The sequence below is a fragment of the Mastigoproctus giganteus genome, chromosome 3 (genome assembly GCF_048544385.1).
Source record: "Mastigoproctus giganteus isolate SK-2022 chromosome 3, ASM4854438v1, whole genome shotgun sequence".
NCBI classification, from domain to species: domain Eukaryota; kingdom Metazoa; phylum Arthropoda; class Arachnida; order Uropygi; family Thelyphonidae; genus Mastigoproctus; species Mastigoproctus giganteus.
Window position 1 is genome coordinate 53603610 of NC_143577.1, and position 24976 is coordinate 53628585.

The 24976-nt window shown below is 37.5% G+C and overlaps 1 protein-coding gene and 1 non-coding gene across 2 annotated transcripts in view; both read right to left on the bottom strand.

Annotated features, from left to right (window-relative positions):
• The window catches only part of LOC150087971 (uncharacterized), a 63105-nt gene that overhangs the window by 24046 nt on the left and 14083 nt on the right, over positions 1-24976 (bottom strand). The gene's annotated exons all lie outside the window — the stretch shown is intronic.
• On the bottom strand, positions 19772-19845 carry TRNAI-AAU (transfer RNA isoleucine (anticodon AAU)). The gene has a single exon. It is a non-coding gene; the product is annotated as a tRNA-Ile (tRNA).

Below are 24976 nucleotides of genomic sequence, written 5' to 3' on the forward strand. Positions count from 1 at the left end.
TAGTGGGGGCCTGTTAGTGAAAACTTAGCCAAAGAGTTGAGGCAAAAAAAAAGTTGTTAATTAAGGAGCGATGCTATGTGCGATCATGAAATTATGAAGGTTACGCCAAAAGTAGGGTACACTGCATACGTGCTCCACACTCCATACAGCTGCGCGACTGACATTTATCAGGATAATAAATAATTTGAAGTTTAACCTCAATATTTAAACCGAGTTTCAGTATTGAATCTTTGTGTAGAAATTTTCAAAAATGGAGGTGATATTGCTTCAAGTTAGATTACAGTTTTAGATTAAAGATCTTTTATGTAAATTTAAATTTTATGTGGTCGATCGTCGAAACTAATTTGTGAATTGCTGTGGAAAGTGTGTGATGAGTCAACAGTAGATCTTGAAACGATCTAATGTTGGTCTCAAATATTTCGTTAAGGTCAGATCGGTGTTGAAGACAAACAACGCTCAGGTAGACCGACATTCCAACTTCATTAAAACAGAGTATACCGAAATCATCTGCCGCTAGATGGGTCCCACATTTTCTGTCAGATGAACAACGAGCAAAGCGTATAGAAATTGCAATTTGAAGAGTTCTTAAAACGCATCGTTGCCATTAATTAGACGTTATATGCGACTTTGAACTTGAGGTATCCACTGATGAATGCTTCCACCAGTTCAGTGGAAGCATCCATCTCCAGGAAACTCCCGGGTTTTTCGTCCAGCAAACAGAAAATCGACCTCAGTACACACGCAATTTAATTAATGTAATTTGTAATTAGTGTTCGTCAAAGTGATTGTGCATTCCCACGTATATCTTTCTCACGAATGCATTTTCATTTGCTCTTTTCATTGTAATGACCGGAAACCATTGAAAAATTTGCCAGTTTAAAGATAATATCATAAGTTATGATACAGCACAGACAGGTTTGAAACTTTGACAGAAATAAAGCCAATTGATTAACGTTATCTTTGTCCGGCTTTGGACTTATCAATAGTATAATTTCATTATAAATAAATATGAGAACAACTTGTGAATATTTTTATAGTGTATCATTTAAAAGGCTTTTGTTGTTGCAGTCCCAGAAATTTTCAAAAGAAAAAAAAAACTCTTTAAACGAAAATAAAGCAATTTTCCCCCCTTCTTTCTCTTTCTCTCTCTCTTGTTTACGAAACTGGTTAATTAGAAGCTTTGCTTATCACACGAGTTTAGAAAAGGAAAATTTTGTTTCCTTTCTGAAGTCATACCTTCGTATTCATGTCTCGTTGTTCCATTTTAATAATGCAACCAACTTTGAAGTACTTCCAGAGATAAAGAAGTGTAATTAAAATCATCCCATAAACGAACAGTACCTCCGGCTAAGTGGCAAGGGGATAATTACATTCGTCTCCAGTTTCGTCGCGCTCACAAATGATTCAATTTGCAAGCGTGATAGACTTTTACAAACTGCTTCGAACATCTAGGAATCCGCTGCTGAGAAAGTAAAAGGCGTTTAGAAAATTGCGAACCATCATGATACCTTTTGGTTGTTAATTAACGAGAGCTTAAAGGTACCATCACGGAAATGAAGCGTAATCTTACTAGGGAACATAATTTGGCCTTGCTCTTATGCGCTTTCATAAACAAAGTTCTGGTCAAAATTTTCTTTCAATGATCATTGAAAATTTGAAACAGCAACTTGAAATTTGGATTATTGTAAATGATTTTTTTTTCGATGCCAAAAATAACGGATGAACCAACCTTTGAAACATTCGAAACATAAATTTTATTTAATGTGTTGTATTAGAATTACATTACACAAAAATAAATTTTCCAAAGAAAAAATATAATTTTAATGTAATCGATAGCAGATTAATTGATCTACTATCAATTAATAAATAATAATGTATTTTAAATGAATTACAGCAAACCTTTGTTTTTTCGGACTTTATGTCCATTTTAGATACCATTTTTCAGTCACTCTGTATATGTACTTACTAAAAACACCAAAATAAAGTTAAACAATAAAGAACAAGCTTTTATTTACTTTGATTTAATGGTTGATGCTGTCAGTAGAAGATAATTTATCGTGCTGTATACTGGTGCTTGGAAAAACAGCATTCAGAGTGAAAGATAAGAAGTCGAAGTGGAGATACTGGGAACCTTCAGAGGGTGGAACGATATTTTCAATGCATTCAGTTAACTTCTTACCAGCTGTAATCACGTCAGCACTACTTACATCTACGCTAGTTTAGCGCTGTTGTACAAAAACTGATTGCTACTTTCAGGTGTTTTCTATTGCCCAACTGTTAAAACACTTCCATCAAAGCTATACAAATTTGTACGTTAGCAAAAGCTCTGCGATATTAGCGCTGCCCTTCTAATGGTTCTCTCGAAAATAACGAACCTGCGTTGACTGTTGGAGTCCATTGTCTGTATTCTGTTATTTGTAATTACTGTAATACCAAGCAACCCATTGTAAAGGCAAAGTTTTGTTTTGTTTTCTTTTCTACTGTGAGCATAAAGACCATTGCATTAACGCCGAGAACCTCAGAATTGAAAGTCGTTGTTGAAGGCAAGCGTCTCAGTCTGTTTATGGATTCCCAGTTCTCATGAGTTCCCGGTTTCCTCTATTTCACGAGCACCTCAGAAATTGAGGGTTTTTTGTTTACTGTTTTCTCATGTGATACCTGATATGTGGCCAGTTAAAATAATTTTGTATAATGATTCTGAATTTCCAAATATATTCTCTCAACATTTCGTTATGTGCCGGAATGGCAAACAACAACAAAAAAGATCATATTTCAGTTTTCGAGGTCTGCTCTTGAAATACAAACTTCGGAAAAAATAAATGGTTGCAAGATCTCGTGTAACCGATTTTTGTTTGTCTTGGATTATTAAACGTAACAAGGTTTCTTTTTACGGTTTGGACCACCGACCGTAACAAGGCTTTTAAGCCATAATCATTCCTTTCTTTCAACGTTTCTTGGAAACTAAATAATAAGTTCTTGTCAATTTGAAATTCCATGTCAGTAATATTTTTATACATATTTGTTATTTCCTTCCAAACTGGTGCACTTTTTAAAAGCATTCATTACATTTTTCTAGGTATTCGTAAGTCGTTTTATACATATCAAATATTTCATCTTTAAATTACATCAATTCTTCACCATCTTCACCATATTTCAATCATCTGAAGCACGTAACTCATGACCTCTCCCTATGCAATTTTCGGAATATTAAATTTGAATAATTTCTAATTGAATGTAATATGAAATTACGCCTCATCTAATGGCTATTAGAAAAAATTTATGATAAATTTCAGCGACTTTTATTTCGCAAGAAAAACTGTCTTCAACACTTCGAAAAATTTAATATTCGAACAATGTTTTGTATAACTTAATCAGCTAGTTTTTGAATGTGTCAATAACTGTTATACGTTACATCTTTGAAAGAACAAAATTCTCAAAATCATAGATTGTAAAGCGGGTTGTCTCGTCACACAACGCAGATTGCCTATCCACTCTCCACGTGCAATTCCATCTATTAGTCCATTAGACTCTGCAGGATGCCAGAACATATGCACTCAAAATGTGCACCACTAAGACTGCTTAGAGATAAAAGGAAGGGAAATACTGTATATACCCAGCTGGCACCGTATTTTTTAGAATCAATTTATGAACTGAATATAAGTAGTTTTTCCAACACTAGAAATGCCAGTATCTTTTATGGAGTCTTATTTGATAGATCTCGTTTGAGGTTAACCAAGTGCGACTCATCTTCAAATGGAGATGATGGTAAACCATTAAGTTAAAAATTTCGGAAAAATTGGGATATTTATGAATCCTGAAAATAAACTCTTCGAAACCGGCACGAAACATTGAAAACTGGGCCAAAATCTTGGTTTTCCGTGATTTCTCAGCCTGAAAGTCATCCTAGCCTAATTGCTTTTCTATTCATGTTAACTGCAATTTCATTTCTTTTTAATTTGTTCTTTTTTGGTGGATTATTAGCGTATTATATTAGCGTATTATTTCCGATGGTTAATTTGAACCACATAAGAAACAGTGGCCAGGCTAAAAAGCTTCGTAAATTAAAATGAAGTTACTTAGTGGTTCATTTATCTCCTTATGTCGTTATAAAACTAATCATCTGCAATAAAAAGAAGTAGTGAAGAGTTGGAGCAATCGAATTGAAATTAAAACATCGACCATCGGAGGATTTAAAGAGGCTCAGTAACTATGGTTGTATTTAAAACTTAGCTAAGAGGATTTACTGTTCCGGGTTCCTTATTTAATCTTTGATCGATTGCAGGTGCTCTGAAATTAATAATCTGGTATCGCGTCATATTACCAGGTGTGACGTTGTGCGTGCTTCTCACCGTCTCCGAGCGTTATTCTGCAACAAAAGATTACCACAATGGAGTACTTCGTTCGCAAATTCAGCGGATGAGAAGATTTTTATTTTTCTTCTCTATATTTGCGAGATGAAGGAAGGACTGGGAAAACAGAGTAAGCCTTCAACCCTCCATAAGTAGTAGTAGAATACAAAATGGAATAGCTGATTATATCGGGTTAAACTGCTAGATCCATTGATTAAAATGCGAAGTTTGTTTCTTAATATTTTGGAAATGCGATTTGAATAAAGCAGGCTTAAGATTGTAAATAAACAATCGTTTTCTAAAATGATAGTGTCCAGTGACTTTTGGCAGTATAGTGTATGTGCAATATAAGAATTTAAAAAATGTAGTTGATTATACGCCTACGTTTTAGTGGAAAAGAGTAGGCGTTTCTCTACTCTAGAGTAGGCGAAAAGAGTATTTGAAGTCTAAGTTGCAAATTCTTAAATCTGGTGCACGTGACTATTCGAATACCAGTGGAACTGAAAGATAGCTTAACCTTGCAGTGGTAAAATTTACATAAGTGGTAACGCGGGATCAATATCACTCCAAATTTAAATTAAAATAAAAACAAAATTAATCCAAAAGTTTTATTTCAAACAGACGTCATAAGCATTTATAAGCTTATAAGCAATAGTACTGTATTTAAGATTAAGTATTATTATTAAGATTATTTAAGTATATTATGATTATTATAACACTTAAACGTTTGATTATAAATTATATAATTTTTTGCAAATTTTAATCTTATTTCGATATCATTAAACTGTGATTATTGTCAGTAATGTGGTGTTTGTGAACTGATTGTATACTGTTATTATATAAGCTTTCACCAAAAAATAAATAGGTTAATCTTTACAAGCTTGTAAATGCTTATGAAAAGCCCGCTATGGTTAATCTTGGGTGTTTATCCCTCTCCCCTTACCACTGTTTTAAAATAGGGAACTCGTTTTCCGCTATTAAAAACAGCTGTAAGTCGGGGAATAAACACCCTAAGTTGATTTGCAAAAAAATATACAAATTATTATTATTATTATTATAAGTATTATTATAATCTTAATAATACTACTTAAATAATCTTAAGTATTATAATAATAACAAGAAAATGGGATATTTTTTCCTGTTACCAAGTAAATGTGCCCAATTTTAACGCCGCCACAGAAAAAAAGTGTGTGTGTGTGTGTGTGTGTGTGTGTGTGACACAGTTAACAGACTTGCAGAGCGCAATCGGTCTGTTCGTGACATTTCTACGACACTGATGATCCCTAGGTCGGGGATTGGTGATATATCTGAAAATAGAAGTGGACTAGTGCTAAAACCATCACGAAACGACCCTGAAAAACTTCCCACGCTGATGGAACGTGACAAGACAGCCTTGCAAAGAATCTTTAGCTCGAAACACAGATCGACGTTGTGGCAGTACACACAGACCCTCAGTGAGACGATTGGGACAAATGTCAGCACCAGTACAGCGCGCAATACGCTGCATGATATGGATTATGACAGTCGTACAGCAGTCAGAAAACCACTAATCACTATGACTAATGCAAGATGCCGTTTAGTTTGGTGTAAGGGCACCATTCTTGAACCGTAGACCAATGGAAAGCTGTGCTTTTGAGTGACGAGTCACAGTACATGATGTATCGGTCTGACCGTCGTGCCTTGGATCTGGTGGATTTCTGGAGAAAGCTACCTGCTGGACTGTATCGTCCTGCAATGCAATTTGGTGGAGGCAATGTGATGATCTCGGACTGTTTTTCATGGTTTATCTTAGGAATGTTGGTTGTTTTGGACAAAACCATGAATGATGGGGTCCATGTAGACGTTCTGGACAATAATGAGCTACCTATGTTGTGGCAGCACTTCGGGGAAAGTATATCTGTGTCACTGACAGATACCGAAGAACACGGAGCGTTGTGGCTGACTGGTTTGAGGACATGAGCGTCGAAAAGTTGGACTGGCTAGCCCAGAACCCTGACCTCAGTCCTATTCAACCACTGGGTTGAATTGGATATTTGGGATATGTCAGGAGAGAATGCACAAAACAGCTGAACTGGTTACAGATTTTAAGGCCGAATGGCGGAAAATATCGAAGGACATTTACAAAAAGTTGGTGGAGAGTGTTCCTAGACTGGAGGCTGTTATAAAGACTAAAGGTTTCAACACAACTTGTTACTTTTCCTGTAAATAAAAGTTATCTGTAGATACGCCAGTATCCAGATATTAATTGTAGGGCAGTGTATATTAATGGATCAATCTTTGCTCAGTCATACCAAAAGGGCCAATGCAACTCAGTTGATCGCCCAGGTCCCATCTTACCAGTTTTCAGGTGATGAGAGCTGCTCTTTCATATTTTTCTGATTTACGAGACCACACAAACAACTAATTATGTCTCCAAATGCGCACTTTGATTTACATGAATCTCCCCAGACAAGCCAGCAGATAGTAGCAGCGCAGCATATCCTGAGCTTGTCATCTGTCGCTGCTTGTATTAGCCTTGTACCCAAATGATAATGCATAAGTGCATTCCCAAAAGTCACCTGTTTGATTCCGATTTAAGAGATCCTGTCCCATTGAAATGTTTGACAGTTCAGAGCAGATATGAAGGTGTCTAGTTAATTGGCTGTTAATTCGTCTGCTGTCATCGATATTAAAAACAGATATTATCTCGAAAGCGGATAATACCTGTTTCAGATCCTGTAGCCTGCTACTAGAAACCTGTAGAAAGTATTACCAAGAAGGTTCAATTTTGTAAGACCAAACGTTAACGCCTAAGATTGTAAACAAACGATCGTTTTCTAAAACATTTGATGATCAGTGACTTTTGGTAGTACAGTGTGTGTGTGTGTGTGCAATATAAGAATTTTAAAGATTTAGTTGATTATACTCGTACGTTTCAATGGAAAAGAGTAGGCGTTTCTTAATTTGATGCCTAAGCTCCAAAACCTTCAATCTCGCCCTAATGCTTAATTTTAAGCTGAACACGTTAGTTTACTTTTGCATAAGCAATTTCCTTTAATTGGTTAGTTAATAGACCTTTCTCCTAGATGGCACTGTGTTGTTAAACTGCAGTTTCCGTTAAGAGGATGGGAAGGGGGATACGTGATAATGCATTTGCATTTATTAGAAGACTTGGGTATTGAACAGGATTCAGTAGAGCTGAAAGGCAATTATGTCAATCAATAACTAATTCTGTACAAAGAGGTAACAAACAGCACGCTTTCTGTGAGATGACATTAAAGGGTTGTAGACGCCTTCTACGATCTTTCCATTAGCGTCATAGTTCGATGCAGACAACATCAGCGTCAGAGAAACATCTGGGGAGGAGAAATGGCAGAGTAAATGTGAACATCTGGAAGAGATTCAAGGTGAAATGTGGGGAGATAAAAAAATTCTAAGATATATATAGACTGCGATGAACAAGGCTGTGTGGTGTTGGGAGGAGCTTGTATTAAGGGAGTGGCTAACCCAGAAAAAATGAAAAGACCACAGACATTGTAAGAAATTATACAGAAGACGGGGTGAACGAAGTCAAGAAAGGGTTAAGGACGTACGTGATGAATGCAGCTGCGTTCGTGCTTACATTGAAGGACTTCCAAACTATGTGCCTTCTCAGATCAATAATGGCTGCTGCTATATTTATCGAGAATTTTAAGAAACTTAAGATATGTTTACATTTTTACACCTGAAACATGGAATGCGTGAGGGAATTCAATAGTGGAAATGATTTAAAACCTAAATACTTCTCTTTCGCGGATTATATATACACTGCCCAGTCAAAACATCATGACTACCACATGTTTTAGCAATCTGCTTTTCCTCCTGCCTTGTAGCACGCGTGTCAGGATAAATATGATAATGGAGGTTCTTGGCATGCTGTTCATACAAAGTATTTGCTCTACATGGGCAAGGGACGTGATATAATAAATGTCGCATTAGGGTTCACCCGAAATATTAACTCAACTACCCAAGTGTATTATGTTTGTGAATCTCGTGTATTTTCTGGTCGATTTGCCTGTTTTGCTGGACAAAAAACCCAGGAGGCAAAATGGTCAATAGATAATTGTTTATCTTTCTTTATTTTGAGCTAACCCGAGTGGGGTTTCTGTTATGTTGTTTATTATGCTAACCAAACTAGTTGTTGAGTTCAAATTAAATTACAACATACAGATGAGAATAAGTCGTATATTAGCTAGAGCCCAGGAGGTAACTTGATGATAGACTACTCTAATGACAAATGGCTAAAACACAGTGGTCACAATCATCGTTTTTCTTACACAACATTGACTCAACCTGTTCAGTCACTGCCTCAGGGACGGTTATTTTCCGCAAGCACGGAGAAATGCCAAACTACGTCTCATTCTCAAAAACCCTACTAAATAACAGGACCTTCCGGAATCATACCGACCAATTGCGCTCCTCTCAGTTTTGAGTAAACTCTTCGAACACCTTCTAAGAAACAGAATTGAAGCCCTTCGAATTGAATTGAAAACAGAATTGAATCTTCGAGCACCTAAGAAAGAGAATTGAAGCTCGCTATTCTGCTGCAGGTCTTCAGTCCAAAAGTCATTTCGGCTTCAGGAAGGGCTGCTCTGCCCTGGATGCTCTAGAAAACATTACAAATACTGCAGCGACAACAAACCACAAATACTTCTTGGTTATAGCAATAGACTTTGCCGGGGCGTTTGACACCCTATGGTGGCCAAGCGTCCTAGGCCGGCTCCGGAAGGCCAACATACCTGGAAACCTATATAAATGTATAAGATCATATCTCTCAAATAGATATGTCACTGTCCAAGCTCCATATTGCTCCGTCACAAGACAAGTTTTCAGAGGCTGCCCACAGGGGTCGATTCTGGGTCACCTCCTTTGGAACATAGTTCTCGATGCTTTCTTTACCTAGATTTTGGAAATGTCATATATCAGGCCTATGCGGATGATCTGATCCTGATGCTGGCTGAAGACATCAGGGCCAAATTGGAAATCTCAGCTAACCGTGCAATGGACATCCTACAGGACTGGACTGTTAACAACAATCTCCGTATATCTCCGACCAAAATAAGCTCAATACTGCATATAAGAAGACTTCACTAAATCCGCATTCAAGGAACTACCATAAAGCTGACTACGGAATTAAAGCAATTACCGCACCTGACGTATATCCAGAGGAAAATCAGGAGATACTCTGCCCTGTTTGCGAGAGTCTCCCGCAAAGACTGGGGCTTGCGTAGGAGGACCCTCGGGCTTTTCTACAAAGCAGTCTTCTTGCCGGCTATTTCGTATGCTGCTGGTGTATGGTTTCTCAAGGCCACCACAGTGGTAAACAAAAAGAAATTGGAAACTGCACAGCGATATATACTTCTTACCATTTCGAGAGGTTGCAGCACCGTGAGCACCCACGTGCTTCAGACCCTGACAGGGGCCTTTCCCTTAGATCTGGAGATCATCCACTGTGGGATGCTCCACCAACTTTCAAAGGGCAGAAGTGTCACCTGCCTCGATTTCACGACATATCCTGCAAATGACTCTAAAATTGAAAAGAAACGCCTCTCCACATACCTTCAGTAGGCCTGGCAGACTTGCTGGCAGACATCAACTAAAGGAGAAAAATACAGAAAATTTATACCTAACATACAAGTGGTTTATCCCAACTATCCTCCTTGGCTCTCCCCGGGACTTCTTACCTCCTATCTACTTACAGGACATGGGGCAATAAGTGATAAACTGCAAGGCTTCGGACTCACCGACATCCCTCTGTGCTACTGTGGCCAGCGTGAAACGTGGGGACACTTAATGTACCACTGCTGCCTGTACGAAGATCTTCGCTACCGACTTATTACGCACATCCACCTATCACTTCAAGACCAGGAACATCTCGTCCTGATCGAAGAGGACATCTACAAAGCATTTACCCAATTCGCCCAGGATCTCTTCACAAGAAGACGGACATACCCACAGCCACAACTGCAACAATAACCAATGAATTGTGCATCCTGCATCACTGACTGAACCACTGGACTCTGGTACACCACCAGCGAACAGCAAGCCTCTCCCTGCCTACAAATCGTCCCCGATCTCACACCTCAACAGAAACAACCCTACGGACTTACACCATGGACAGGAGTCAACCACATGCATGTACATAAATCCTGGAGGAGACATCATCCCATGAATGATTATCCGCAAATCCTGGACAGGACACCATCATCCCATGAAGGAAGACATACCAATCCCAGACAAGACTATCAATCCTGAACTGGACACCATCCCATGAAAGATTTCACATCAACCCTGGATGGGACATCAACCAAAGAACTACTATCCTAAAATCCTAGACGGGACATCATCCCACAAAAGACTATCCATGATTCTGGAAGGGAAACCATCCCATGATGACTTCTGCAACTCACTATACGCCTCTTGGCGATCTGAGCCGAGTGCCCTTTCCTGGCTCACTTTCACTCCTTTTCTCTGGTGGTGGGGGAGGAGATGGCATCTACGTCTTCTCCCCTCGCCGCCGCCCCTCTTTCTCCTCCCCATGGGGCATGAGCTGCCCCACAGGCCACTCCTGGGGATGCCTTCTCTATTGTCCTCATATTTCTGACTTTTTCCCCCAGCCTTCAGTCTCTCTTCTCCACTCTACCTTCACACAAGCGTACTTCCCACACAGTGGAAATTAGAAATATCCAAATTCAAATCGCTCACGACCCTTTCAGCCTAGCAAAATTCAGCGTAATTCTCCCTTTTTTTTTTTTTTTCACATAGGCCCTCACTGAAATCTCAGGAAATTAGGTGGCAGGGCCTGCCAGAGTACCATTTAAAATACTGGTGTACCTGGTCTGCCTCCACGGGGTCAAGTGTGGGCAACGGTAGGCCCCAATAGGGGTCCAACGGCTAAATGACCAGATGAACAATGGTACACGACACTACAACTCAAAAAATCCATACACTTTTAAACCTCTGGCATTGACAGTGTTCTGTTTCACACCCACAACGTATAGCACGGTCAGGGTATCCATGCTTATATGGCTATCTATCGCCAACGGCGTCTAAAACTCGCATCTGAACCGCGTTATTGGACCATTGACTGATTAATTAAAGAGTTCTTCTTCTTCTTCTTCTTCTTCTTCTTCTAATCGCTTTTCCTGTTATGCCGCGTACGTGGACAGCAGATGGAGTACATCAAAGTACGTCAACAAAGTGCAGAGAGGGATCACCTGCTATGTTCTGGTCCAACAAAAACAGGCAGGTGGTGGTTTGGTACAGGGAATGTTTTCCAGGCCTGGGGATATGAGGAAAGAAACCCTCATGAATGCTAAAAGCTACATATCATTGTGACTGATCAGGTACACTCTTTGGTGACTGTCTTTCCGGATGGCAGAGGTGTGTTCCAGCAAAATAATCTGCCCTTCCATAATATGAATCCCATAGAACATCTCTGAGATAACGTGGATTGATAGATCCGGCGTTTGGATCTTCTACCACGGGCTATCACAGATCTAAGGGACTCAATCCCGGCGACATGGTACAACATACTCCTGCAATGTTCAGTGGCCTTGTAGAGTCTATTCCTCATCGTGTGTGGCAAAAAGAGGAGGACATGCGCACAGTTAGGTAGGTGTTGATTGGGAAGTGCACACAGACCATGAAATCGTTTTGTAAAAATTTTAAAGCCATAAATTTATTTAAATTAGATTTCTACCAAGATCATTTAAAAGTCATAATAACGAGACATTGTAGTGTATATACTGTATTAAGAAGTTTATTACTTATCTATTTTTTGTTTTTTTTTTAAATTTATTTTGTATATTATACCAGTATTCGTTTGGAAAGTTTACAACGTTAGTTCGTTAAATGTCCTTGCTTTCTTGATCACTCTTATTTTCGTAATAGCTATTTATTTACCTTCGTGATGTAATGCTTCGAATATTGGAACCAACCGGGATTGACCAATGAGGATTTGCTCGGATAATCAAATTTTATAGATGCTTCCAAATTTTTATTCCAGATTTATGCTTCCAAATATTACTTTGAAAGCATATCGATTCAGTTTGCTTGGGAACTGATCTGTTCGGATGCAAATTTTAAAACTGGTCCATCTTGCAATGCCCGAAATTGTTTATATCAACCTACACAACTGCACATTAGGCCCTACAAATTGTACAGGCCCTAGAGAATAAAATAATAAGAGTGACAAACAGTGATTTCAATTCCTTTCAAATAAATGCGCCAGTGTTAGAACATATATACTCCGATTGGCCGGTGTGATTGGCCGTTCTTTGAACTTCCGGCAATGGGAATTGAGCATGATTAGTCGTTGAATTCATTAGTTTATCCTGTTTCCTCGTCTGTATCTCTTCAGCCACACTTCCTCGAAGGGGGAAGGAGTTACCTTACAGCAGAGCGTACTCTCCAGGAAGTGCTTTCTTTTTTCTATGGCTCACCGCTTTCATCACTACCATAATCTACGATGCGAAGTAGATTGTGGCACGAAACTCAGTTTCGTTCTTTCGATTTCTTCGTAACTTGGCTTTTAACATTCCTCGTGGAACGCCAAACTTCTTTTAATTGTCGAAGTTTCCTCTACTTTATATCTTGTTAGACCAGCCAGCGAGTGTTCAGTAAACATTTTTGTCTGTTGCCTATTTACACCATTGGCACGTGCCAATGGTGTAAATTGGCACGTAGAGTTGCGATTTACAACTGTAAGGTGGAAGCACTGCAGTTAACATCAATGACATCCTTGATATTGTAACAGATCTCTCTTGAATTGCATAGCTTTCCAATGAAGTCATTATTACGCCATTGGAATATTTTCAACTGTGTGACGTCACAACAGCGTCACCAGGTTCCAAATATATCTAACAACCATAAACTCTGTTTTATATTTGCATATTTCTTTCCAGTTGTTTGTAACTACATTACAGGATCACCTCACCACAGTGTAGTTGGAAACAAATGTATTGATCAAAGTTTGGGAAATTCTCTCAAAGTATAATTCTCTTTAAAAAAAAAAAGAATGGATAGCTAATAAATGCCAGAAAATTTGAACAGCGCAAATACTAAGTTGAAATTCCAATGGAATATATTTACTTGGCATCGTAACAGGACAACTCCCTCATCTCTTATACCTTCCATTTAAGCATTATTGCCGAGAAGAAAATTTGATAACATTTCTCTTCATTTATTTATCCTCCGTATTTAATGCTTTGATTCCGAGACTTGTTTGGAAATCCGATAATGGCCCAGGCACGTGTAGGGTTTATTGAGGCCTTTACAATCACTACGATGACTTATCTCTGAGGTGACAGAAACACTCGAACGACTCGCATGTTTTAGGATCACGTACATTCAGAATGTGTGAATCGATCCACGTTTCGTACATTTCATTAAATCCCACAAGATTTACCGAGGGACAGAAACAGGGATGTCGTGTAGCATGTAGTACAATTGATAAAGCCATGGTCCATTAGGCTGTTTAAAATCTGAGAAAAAAACCAGTTTTTTTAAAACTTATATTGCACGCCAGTATAGTTGTACACCTTTATCTCATGCAGTTAAACTGATATAAAAAAAAAAAAAAAAATTGATTTGCTAAGATTAGCAATGCTTTTTATAATAAATAATAAAAATCCAACAGCATTTAATGACAGGAACAATGTTAATTTAATTGTATACCGAAATGAGAAAGTTGAAGAAGCGACCTCTAGTATAAGAAAAATAAATGTTCGTGGATATATATATATATATATATATATATATATATATATATATATGCGTGTTTAAGTACTTTTCAGTTTAAGGATCTATTTTAATTTTTATGCCTTTATAATTTAAATTCATTCTACAAGTAACTTTTATTTACAGGCAACTCCCGATTTACGAACATTCGATTTACGAACATTCGCTATAATGAATGTTACAATTGATTCAAAATTTCTTAAAATAGTAAATAGATAAGAGTTCCTTATAAAACGAAATGCCAAATGTATAGTGAACATAATTGTAAGATTTAAATAAATAAACTTTTAAAAAATGCATTTATTACAATAATTATCAGAAAATTATTATATGATAATTATAATGAACTGTTCTTGGTTAATAAAACTAATCTAGCCAGTAAAAAAAAAAGTTAGTTTTCATGCCACGCCGAGTAGAATGTTGAACTCTGATGAAGATATTGAGGAGTAAAAGTTGAATACATATACAGTACATATATTATGTTAGTACAGTACTCATTTTCTTTATTTCTATTATGTAACTCTTTATGTTTTAATTAAAATTTAACAAGTACGATTTCTTGTTTTTTATTTCTTTTCTTATTTTATTTTACGTTACTTATCGTATACGATAAACCATAACGCATACATACATTATAATAAAACGTATTGTATAGGCATTCGATGTTTAGTACATGGTTTTAATGGCTGCTAAGATATACGATACGTACCGCAAAAGCTCAGGAATGCAAGATACACAAAAACGACTAGACAAGACTATAGCAATAATTCAGACACAGCATGAGTTTGTTAAAGGAAAGTCTCGTCTGACAAATTTGTTTGGGTATTATGATGTGGTTACAAAGGAACTGGATGCAAAAAATAATTTTGATATCATATATTTGGATTTCAGGAAAGCTTTTTGACACTGTTGCGCATGGAAGACTATTGTACAAATTGGAGCAGAATGGTATTAAGGGTAAGTTGCTATAATGGATAAAAGGATGGTTGAGTGGGAGAAGACAGAGGATGGTAATCAATGGGTGCTGCTCTTCGTGGATTAATGTTATTAGTGGAGTCCCACAGGGTTCGGTGTTGGGTCCTCTGTTGTTTTGTATATTTATAAATGATATTGATGAAGGTATATCAGGCTTAGTGTCGAAGTTTGCAGATAATACAAAGGTTGTTAATGACAGTGTGCTACTGCAACAGGATCTAGAAAATTTGGGAAGATGGGCTGAGAAGTGGCAACTGAAGTTTAACATTGACAAATGCAAAGTACTGCATATGGGCAGAAGTAACCTAAGAGAAACATATCAACTGTGTGGTACTACACTTAAGGTGGTAGAAAATGAAAAAGACATAGGAGTAATTGTGCAGTCAGATATGAAATTTTCTGAGCAATGCAGACAGGCTGCCAGGGCAGGTCATGGGGTTTTGTCAATGATATACAGGAATTTTACTAGCAGGGAAAAAGAGGTGATTGTCCCTCTGTATAAGGCAATGGTCATGGAGTCCTCATTTTGGGAAGGATGTCGATTTGCTTGAGCGTGTACAGAGAAGGGCAACAAGATTGGTGAGGGGAATGAAGGGATCCTCTTACCAAGAGAGGCTTAAATTCTGTAAATTACAGCGGCTGGAAACTAGGCACCTGCGAGGTGATCTGATTGAGGTGTATAAGGCCTTGAATGGGTTGAGCACGCTGAATTCTGGTGGGATTCTTCCACTTGTTCAGATTACGAACTTAAGGTGGCATAAATTCAAATTGAGGAAAGACAGATGTAGAATAGATGTGGGGAAATTTACCTTTAGCCAGCGGGTGGTTAATTGCTAGAACAAACTTCCATCTGTCGTTGTGGAAGTTGATAGGTTAAATAAATTTAAGGAGAAACTGGACACACATTTAGAGGGAATTGTTTTGTAATTTTTTTTTTTTTTTTTTTTTGGCTGATGCTTTCTTGCATCACATGCCACTACTACTACTACGAACAAAACGAAGAACGTCTTGGAACAGAACTCGTTCGTAAACAGAGAGTTGCCTGTACAGGAAATCTAATAATGTGTGCCGAAACCTTTAACCTTTATGACAACCTCTAGTCTTCGTGGAACAAGCTCTACCAACCTTTTGTAAATGTTTTTCGGTATTTTCTGCCATTTGACCTTAAAAACGGCAACCAGTTTTTTGAAGTCTTTCCTCGCATGTACCCGACGATTCAATTCATCCCGATGGTTCTCTATAGGATTGAGCTCAGGGCTCTGGGCTGTCCAGTCCAACATCTCTAAACTCAGGTCCTCAAACCAGTCCGAAACAACGCGAGAAGTATGACATGGAGCGTTGTCATGTTGATACAGATATGAGCTTTCCCCGACGTGTTGCCACGACGTCGGTAATGCATTATCGTCAAAGGCATCCAGACAGACTTCAGCATTCATGATTTTATCCAAAACAACCAACGATCTCAGGCCAAACCATGAAAAAATACCCCAGACCATAACGCTACCTCTGCTAGACTCTCGCTTATTGTCGAGACGATACAGTCTGGCAGGCAGCTTTCTCTGAGCATCTGCCACATCCATCCAAGCACGACCGTCAGACCATGATCGTGACTCGGTGGCTTTCATTCGTCTTCGGTCCAAGAACGACGAATCATTACACCAAGCTAGACGCGTTTGACATCAGTCGTGGTGATTAGTGGCTTGTGGACGGCTGCACGACGCTGGTAACCAATATTATGCAGCGTTTTGTGCATTGTACTAGTGCTGACATGTATCAACCATCTCACTGAGGACCTGTGGGTGCTGCAACAACGTCAACCTGCATCCCGAGTAGACTGTTCTTTGCAGTGCTGTTCTGTCACGTCACTTTCTGTCAGCTTTGGAGGTTTTCAAGGTCGTTTTTTAACGATTTCAGTCCCAGTCCGCTCCATTTATAGAGCACAGACGATCCCTAGATCGACGAGTGTCGTTGAAATGTCATGTAAAGACAGATTGCTTATGTTGCATCCTATTATCATTTCGCACTGGAAGGAAATCCGTTAACTTAGGTTTACAATCGTACTATTGTCAATATACGAGGGGTGATCATTTACTTCGCGAACTGGTGCAAGATCTTATCTTTATTTTCATCATCAGAATCTTCTGTGGATTTCTCCTTCTCGAAATACTCTCCCTTGAACTTTGCACACTTTTGCCACCATCGTACTCACGCATTAAATGTTTCTTGCAAGCCATTTTTCGAAAGACTGACTGCGAAGTGCTTCTGTTGTAGCTCCGCGAGCATTGTCTCGGCCGCGAAACACTTGTCTTACAGAGCTTTCTTCAGACTTGGAAACAGGAAGAAATGACACGGAACTAAGTCTGGTGAATAATGGGGGTTGTAGCAGAACCTCGGCCCCTATGGCAGTGATCACTGCCTGCACAATATTAGCCTTATGGGGTCTGTTTTGTCTTGATGGAGAAACCACTTCACACCGGAAAGTTCGGTCACACCGGAATATGGCCTTCCTACCAAGACGCTCATTACCATTTGCTTCATTCATCACTTTAACTGTTTCCGATGCATTTAAGCCCCGTCTGACATGATAAGAATCACATATTGCTGTTCAATTTGTATGTCCAACATGATTCAAAACGATCGTCAGTGACAGGCGGCTAAAAATATTCTCCTCACGCAACACTAGCTCGACAAGTACTGGCATGCGCCCACAGAGTGCGCTCAGTAGCGATCAGGGAGAGCGCCTCTAGCGGCAGTTATGGAAAGTTCGCGCGGTAAACATAAAATATTGCACCAGTCTGCGAATTAAATGATCACCCCTCGTATATACTGTCTCTTCTCAGGCCTGCCCTCGTGGGTAGCAAAGCTGGTATTATCACCGTCCTCTACACACCGGGTGGAAAACACCCGAGTTCGAATCCTATCAGTGAGAAATTTTTATGGGTCTTTTTCAGAACATGCCTGAGTTAGTCGGTCTCAGGCAAGAGTAGCATAGTTTTAAATTACAGAAATTATATACGGCACACTATTGGCCTGAGTTGTTGATGTGCGTAAAAACCTTAGAACATGATCATCATGACCTCTCAGTCCTACGAGCATATGTTTGTGTTTGACAAGTAGTACTTCAGTAGGACGTGACCAGTGGAGAGGTTTGATATTAATGGTAGGGCAGTGTATACCATTACATGTTGTAAATCTCGATTTACCCAAGAGAAATGGAACATATCTAATTTTATCTAAGTCTTAAAAAAGGTTTCATGTTTTATACTTCCCATTGCATCAGTTTCTTGAAAAACCTACAACCAAAACGGAAAAACAATACTAATACTATGAAAGCAATCCAAAACTTAAAACTTGTAATAAATTCGTAATAATTATGCTTGTCGTATTTCTGTAGATATTTTAAATGTAAATAATATCTTAATATCTTTGTTTCAGTAGCCTGAGATATGATTAAAATCCTTAATTTTAGCTTGATTAATTTTTTCATTTAGTATTGAATGAATCAGCATTTTCAGTCGCTTTGGAAACTATTTTGTTTGGTTTCATCAAAGTTCGCGCTGTTAAAGTTCTGTTTTAAATATAATATAAATTCATTCGTTACTAATATAAATATGTTATAAATTGATGGATAAAATGTATTAGGTTATGGAACAGTAATTACTGTATTTAATTCTGCCGTCACAATCTTTATCCATGGGGAGAGGAGAAACTTTATCCAAACAGAAAACACACTAACTTAGTATTGTATAAATAACCAGGTCAAGTGGATTAAGTTACTTCGTATAATTTAATTCTGTATGCAGCACAACACGGTACAGTCTCACGAGATTTGAGAGCTAAGACTTTAAATGTAGAATTAAATCTGGTTAAAGCAGCACTAAAACAAACAAATTATTCGTAAGCGAATATAAAATTCCAAATTGGATTGTTTCTTTATAAAAAGTTCTTCGCTGCCATATTTATTTTATTTATAAGAATCCAGCAGGATTTTTATAAATGAAACAGATATACAAGCATGAATGTCGCAAGAAATTTCTGGGGGAGGCGGAGAAGGGGGAGAACTTAGGGTAGATGCGAAACCCACGTGCTCCCTACCACTTCGAAGGATTATTTATTATAATTTTTAAGAATATTGGAGAATTTTAAGAAATTTTGCAATAACATCTCAAACGCCACACTAGAGGGGGCCCAACATTTTTATTTTATTTTAAAACTGCGTCATTTTGTCGAAAAGGATATAACAAAATAGTTTAATCGCGAATTTCTTAAAATAATGCTTTTAAAATGGGGGAAGGGGGAAATAATAATAAATAATAATAAATAAATAAAATGAACCTGCTTTGATCTAAATTGAATCATGAAATAGTTTTCTTCCTTTAATAAGCGCCATCTACCAAATATTTCTGTAGCAGAGAATGAAATCGTAATTATTTTCAGTTACGTTATCCCCATGGAAACGAATCCTTTATCTCTACAGAAAGCAGAGATTCTCAATTTGTAGGACTAAGAATGAACTAAATTACTTAGCATAATTTAATTCTCTAAGTGCTGTTATAAGACTTTTATACCCATGATTTTAAATGTTGTAAGATGAAAATAAAACATCAGCATATCTCACTCGTAAACACATTTGAAGTTTTACTCGAACAATATATGTGTGAGTAAATGAATTAAAGAAAAAAAAATAATGGCCCGTGGGGGGATCGAACCCACGACCTTCGCGTTATTAGCACGACGCTCTAACCAACTGAGCTAACGGGCCGTGGTGGCTAGTTTTTTATAACTTCCTTTCATGATGTCGCGAGGATACTATAACATCCTTTCATGATTCTTCTTTTGATGCTATAACGAGACTGTTATAACATCCTTTCGTGATGCAATCTCAACAACATGACCTAAAGTTGGAATGGTTACGTAAGTACATGCTATCTATAATATTTATTTTCGTGCATGTCGAGCAACGACGAAAGAAGAGGAGAAAACATCTGGGCAAACTCTCAACGCATAATAATTAAGAGAAAGGGAGGGCTCTTAAACAGAAAACAAAAAAAAAAAAAAAAAAAAACCGAAGAAACAGCTGACTAAGGGAGTATGGTATTTATTTGTTATATCTGATGTTCGTCCGAAATACTTATAAGAAGTTGGTCATCATGTGCACACACAGCAAAAAAGTTACATTCCTGATGGTTTTTTCGAGCACATTTCTGAGTGCACTGGTCGATAAAGGTTATTTTTCTTTGGCGAAAAAACAAAAATTGCGATTTTTATTTTGTATCTGCTTTTTTTTTTTTAATTTTTAAAAATATTCTAAACAGATTCATCTGCAACGTGTATAAAGTACGTGCATACCGAACTTTGTCTTTTGTGTAAAAAAAATAGACAAAAAAAAAACTTTCTGGTAAGGTGGGTGGGGGGATGGATCAAATCCTTGCCCTTCGCAGCATACCGTGCTAACTAACTGAATTAAATGGCTTCTCTCTGAACTAAATCCAACAAGTAGCTATCTTAATTGAAACAGTTGGAAAAAATTGTAAAATAACAGTTGCTGAAATAAAATTTAGTACCAGTATTGATTAAAAATTCATTCCTAAAATGAGATGGGTTATTTTAACCCACAAACTACGCTAGAACCTGTTCAAATCGCTCTGTGAAACTGCCCTGATCCATCACACACTCCCGGTACACTGTGATTTTCCTTTTCCAGACTAAATTTTAATTCAGAGGGAGGAGATTTAATGGCATTTCGGAGAATCAACAAAACACGGGGAGAATTTACAGAGAGATTCTACCATTGCTGGAAGCATAAATGTTTCCGGCAATGGTAGGATTTCTGGATGAGGTGCATTGTCTCACAGAGGGAGCATTTCTATGAGGATGCAATGGAATAAGAAATAAGGTAAATGATTTTTTTTTTGTTACAATTTATAAACTTTTGGATAGCATCACGTAAGCTATCTTTGAGACATTCAGTTCAAAAGTATCCGGATTCTGCTGGATATTTAAGGTTGAGATCACTGACAAAGTATAACGTGTTTAGACATCTTTCATCCTTACCTCTAAGCAGCGAACTATTCATTCACTTAACAACTTAAATTTGTTATTGTCATCGATGTATTTCAAGATTTCGATGGGCAGAGAACAACGTGCGTGTGTGTATGTTAAATTTTGCTTTAAAATCCAAAAACCGCAAGTGAAATATTTTGATTTTCTTGAAAAAAATAGCATATTAAAATTGCTTGTGATTATTTTTGGCGATTTAGTTTCATTTTTTAAAATAAGGTGTTGCAATTTTTTTGTCGATTACTTTACACATGATTGGTTTATTTTCAAATGTTCGTAGCTCGGCTTGATTGGTGGGTTTTTAATTTCCTATTCTGCCTTCTGAAGAACTCCTCAAACATCCTCTCTTACTGAATTGTTTTAAAATGTTCCACAAGAGTTTTCCTTTCCACGCCGACACAATAAGAAAGAGCCAACAATCTAAAGCCTGTTCAGAAGACTGACGTTCCTTATCGCTCTCTTAAGGGCCATCAACGTTGACAGAAAGAAACTTGTAATTATGAAAAGGATTTTTGTTTTCCAGAGGCGTGATTAAGTATTTTAATTACTTCTTGGGAACTGTCACAGGATGCTTGGAAGTTGATAATTAGGCACACATTGGTTAGGACGTATGGATGAGGGAAGCATGCCAAACTTATACTGTTATTATGTGCAAGGAGTTCCTGTGATCTAGCATCGCATAAGTTCAAATAGGTAGTGATGAAAGTGCATTATAATGTCATTGTATTCTCCACTCATATGATGAACAAATGATGAAACCCAGGAGGACGTGGCGGTTTTTAACATTTACGAAGAATATACTTCTTCGAAATCACCTAAAGGGGATGGAGCGAGAAAAGTTACTTGATTTACTTATGTACTGATTAGACACTTTCTGGTTTCTGAGTCAAGAAGGTTGTCCTCGTGTCGCTGTACTCCCGTTTTGTACAAGTTCGATGGTTATCACGAAGAAAAGTCATACAAGGTGTGTTGGAACGAGAGAAGAAATAGCCTTCTTCCTGGAAGGAGAAAACTGCTGAAGAATGCTTTTGTGTGAAAATATATTCATTCTAAAGCTGAATTATTTCTTAAATGCTGAGATCTTCCGTCCAAATCGCTCTATCGCTAGAAAATGTGATAAATATTTTGACTGTTGGAAGATGGTGTGTTTTTAGTTCAAGATGCTGCTTCACTAACGTAGAGTTGATGCGGATGGTGCATCCACGTTTTCCAAACTAATAACCTTCTTTTTTAGCTCACTTGGCGTGACCTAAAATAAAGGGATTAGTTTTATGTTATCATTCGCACTTTCCTTTCATGAAAAAAATTCATTTGTGGATACTTTCTTGGCTGCAGTACTATTAGATGAGTGTATGGATTGGCCAATTTTTTTCACTGAAGGAAAACGACATCAAAATTATTAGCGAAAATAGATTCTTTTCCTGCTAGAAGATACCATACCGAAAATGCACTTCTGTATTGTACCTAGCAACCTTTTGAAGAAAAACTGGTGGTTAGCTACCAGATTCTCTCGGACTGAGTTCTCAGAGTACTTTTTCCCATCTACCATAACATGCCGTTCTTAAAGTTGACCTTTGGTTGGTTGGTTGTTTTAGATTTTTCCTGAAGGCAATTAAAGTCATAAATTAAGAAAAAAAAACAACAAAAAAATAGAATATAAAAACAATTTTATATTCTATTTTAACGAAGAATTTCTCTGAAATGTTTACTTGCTGGAAGGAGCAGTTAAGAATGAGTGGAATAATGCATCCTCCCCCTTTTTTTTCAATAAAACTAGAGTACTAGATTAGTTTAAAACAAATACATTTTGACAGAGAACAAATATATTTTCAATTCGTAGTTTTTATTACAAATTAGTTTGAAATACAAACTAGCGATCTAGTGGCGCTTATAGTACTTAAAAAGATATCTTGATATCTTCATGAGGAGTTCCTCAAATCCGTCCGCAGAAGCAAGAAGGGTTTACAGTTGAAAAAAAAAAAAAAATAATAATAAATACATCCAGACTACAGCATGCTGTATACAGCATAAAGATATAATCAAATTGCACAACAGTATAAAATAATCTATATAACGTAATTACAAGACCATCACCGACCACCACAAATGCACGTGTGCTGAACTGCTTTTTTTGAGCCAGCATGAGTATTTTTTTTTTATGTTTTATGTATTTTAAGTGTTGTTATTATTAGCCATATAGTGCAAGGAAGACTGAGGCTTATGCTGCACCAGCCAAAAATATTTGAGTCATCCTGAGAGAGAGAAGAAGAAGAATCAGGACCCTGGGTGTGCCAAGCCCATACTCACCAGATGTGAGTCCCTGGGGTTATTGTGTCAGATTCCAGATCATTTCACTTTCTATCAAATTTACAAATTATTTTATGTACCTACCTAGTTTCTTTGATGCTAAATCAAAGATATTGGAGAGTCTGTTTGCAATTACTTCAGCAGAAATAATAAAAAAAATTGAACGTACAAGTACATTTATTTTTCATTTTTTTCTTTTCAATATGTACTGTTCTGATTAAAAATGTTTGTTTTTAATCTGGGTATAGAGTGCTCATTTGCCTTGTGATAAACTCATTTCAGTATTTCTTTTTGCAAGCAATCCAAAATAACAAGAATTAGCAGCAACGCAAAAAAACAAGGATCTGTTTATTGTTTTATTTTAATTTTTGTTTGAATGCCCAAAACACGAAAGCTTTTAGAAGCTATAGTACTTAGTACAGTGCATACGTTGAAGGCTAAGAAGACAGGAGATGCCGACATTAATCTTGTATTTCTAAAAAATACATATGAAGGTAGTTTGTTTCGAAAACCAGAAATAGAAGGGATAAATGAGGGAGTAGTAGTTATTGCTGTACGGTTTTAGGTGCATCAACGACTTAGACCATATTGCGCCATATATATTGCGTGTGTGTGTGTGCTGTGGTCAATTTGCCTGTTCGCTGGAGGGAAAACCCGAGTTTCCAAGAGAAAAAGAAACCATGCTACCGTCTTCTGAGATCGACTAATTTAGCCATGTTGTGAAAAAAGTCAATAAAAATTCTTCACATGAGTGACGGAATTCGAACCAAGGCCTTTTATATATGATGTGGGAAAGAAATGAGGAAGAGGAAAAGTCGGTTCTGTTACAGATGTAAATTCAGAAGAACAGTACCCAAGAAGGTATCAAGAGAAAAGGCATAGACCAGAAACTGAACGTTTATGAGATAGAGTGAAGAGACTTTGTAGGAGATGAGTCACTAATTAATCTAACTGCTCTCTTTTGAATCAAGTCTAAAAGCCTGGTTCCCCCCAAAACCTCTCTCAAGAGGTTTTGGGGAACAATGTTCCATGGTTGGATGGATTTGAGATTTTGCAAAGATTGAATACTGTAGTTGTTTAGAAGAAAGTAACGCCGAGAGCCAAAAAGAAAACAGTTTTTTAGATGCAGAGGAAGCAATATTTGTGTTGTGCATATGCCAAGAGAGATTATAAGTCAGTGTAATCGCTAATAGAGATTATGTGTTCCTGTCTAGAAATCTGAGTGGCGTCGAAGATGAACATAGCCGTGGTAGATTCTTTCTTATCGAGAATTAAGACAGCGCTGAGTTTTAGAAGGGCCGAAGTTAAGTAAGTTTTCTTCGCTCCATTAGGGAATTTCCTGAAAATCAGTATTTAAGGAATCGTTGGTAGATATTCGAGAAGTCGAGTCTGTTTCTGCAGAGCAAGGTTTCTCAAAGTGGATGATGGAATGCAGAGTGCTATCAGCAAACTATGGATAGGATTCTTAGTTAATGGAAGAAGGTCATTAATATACAAGGGAAAAATGGGAGGAAGAAGTGAATCTA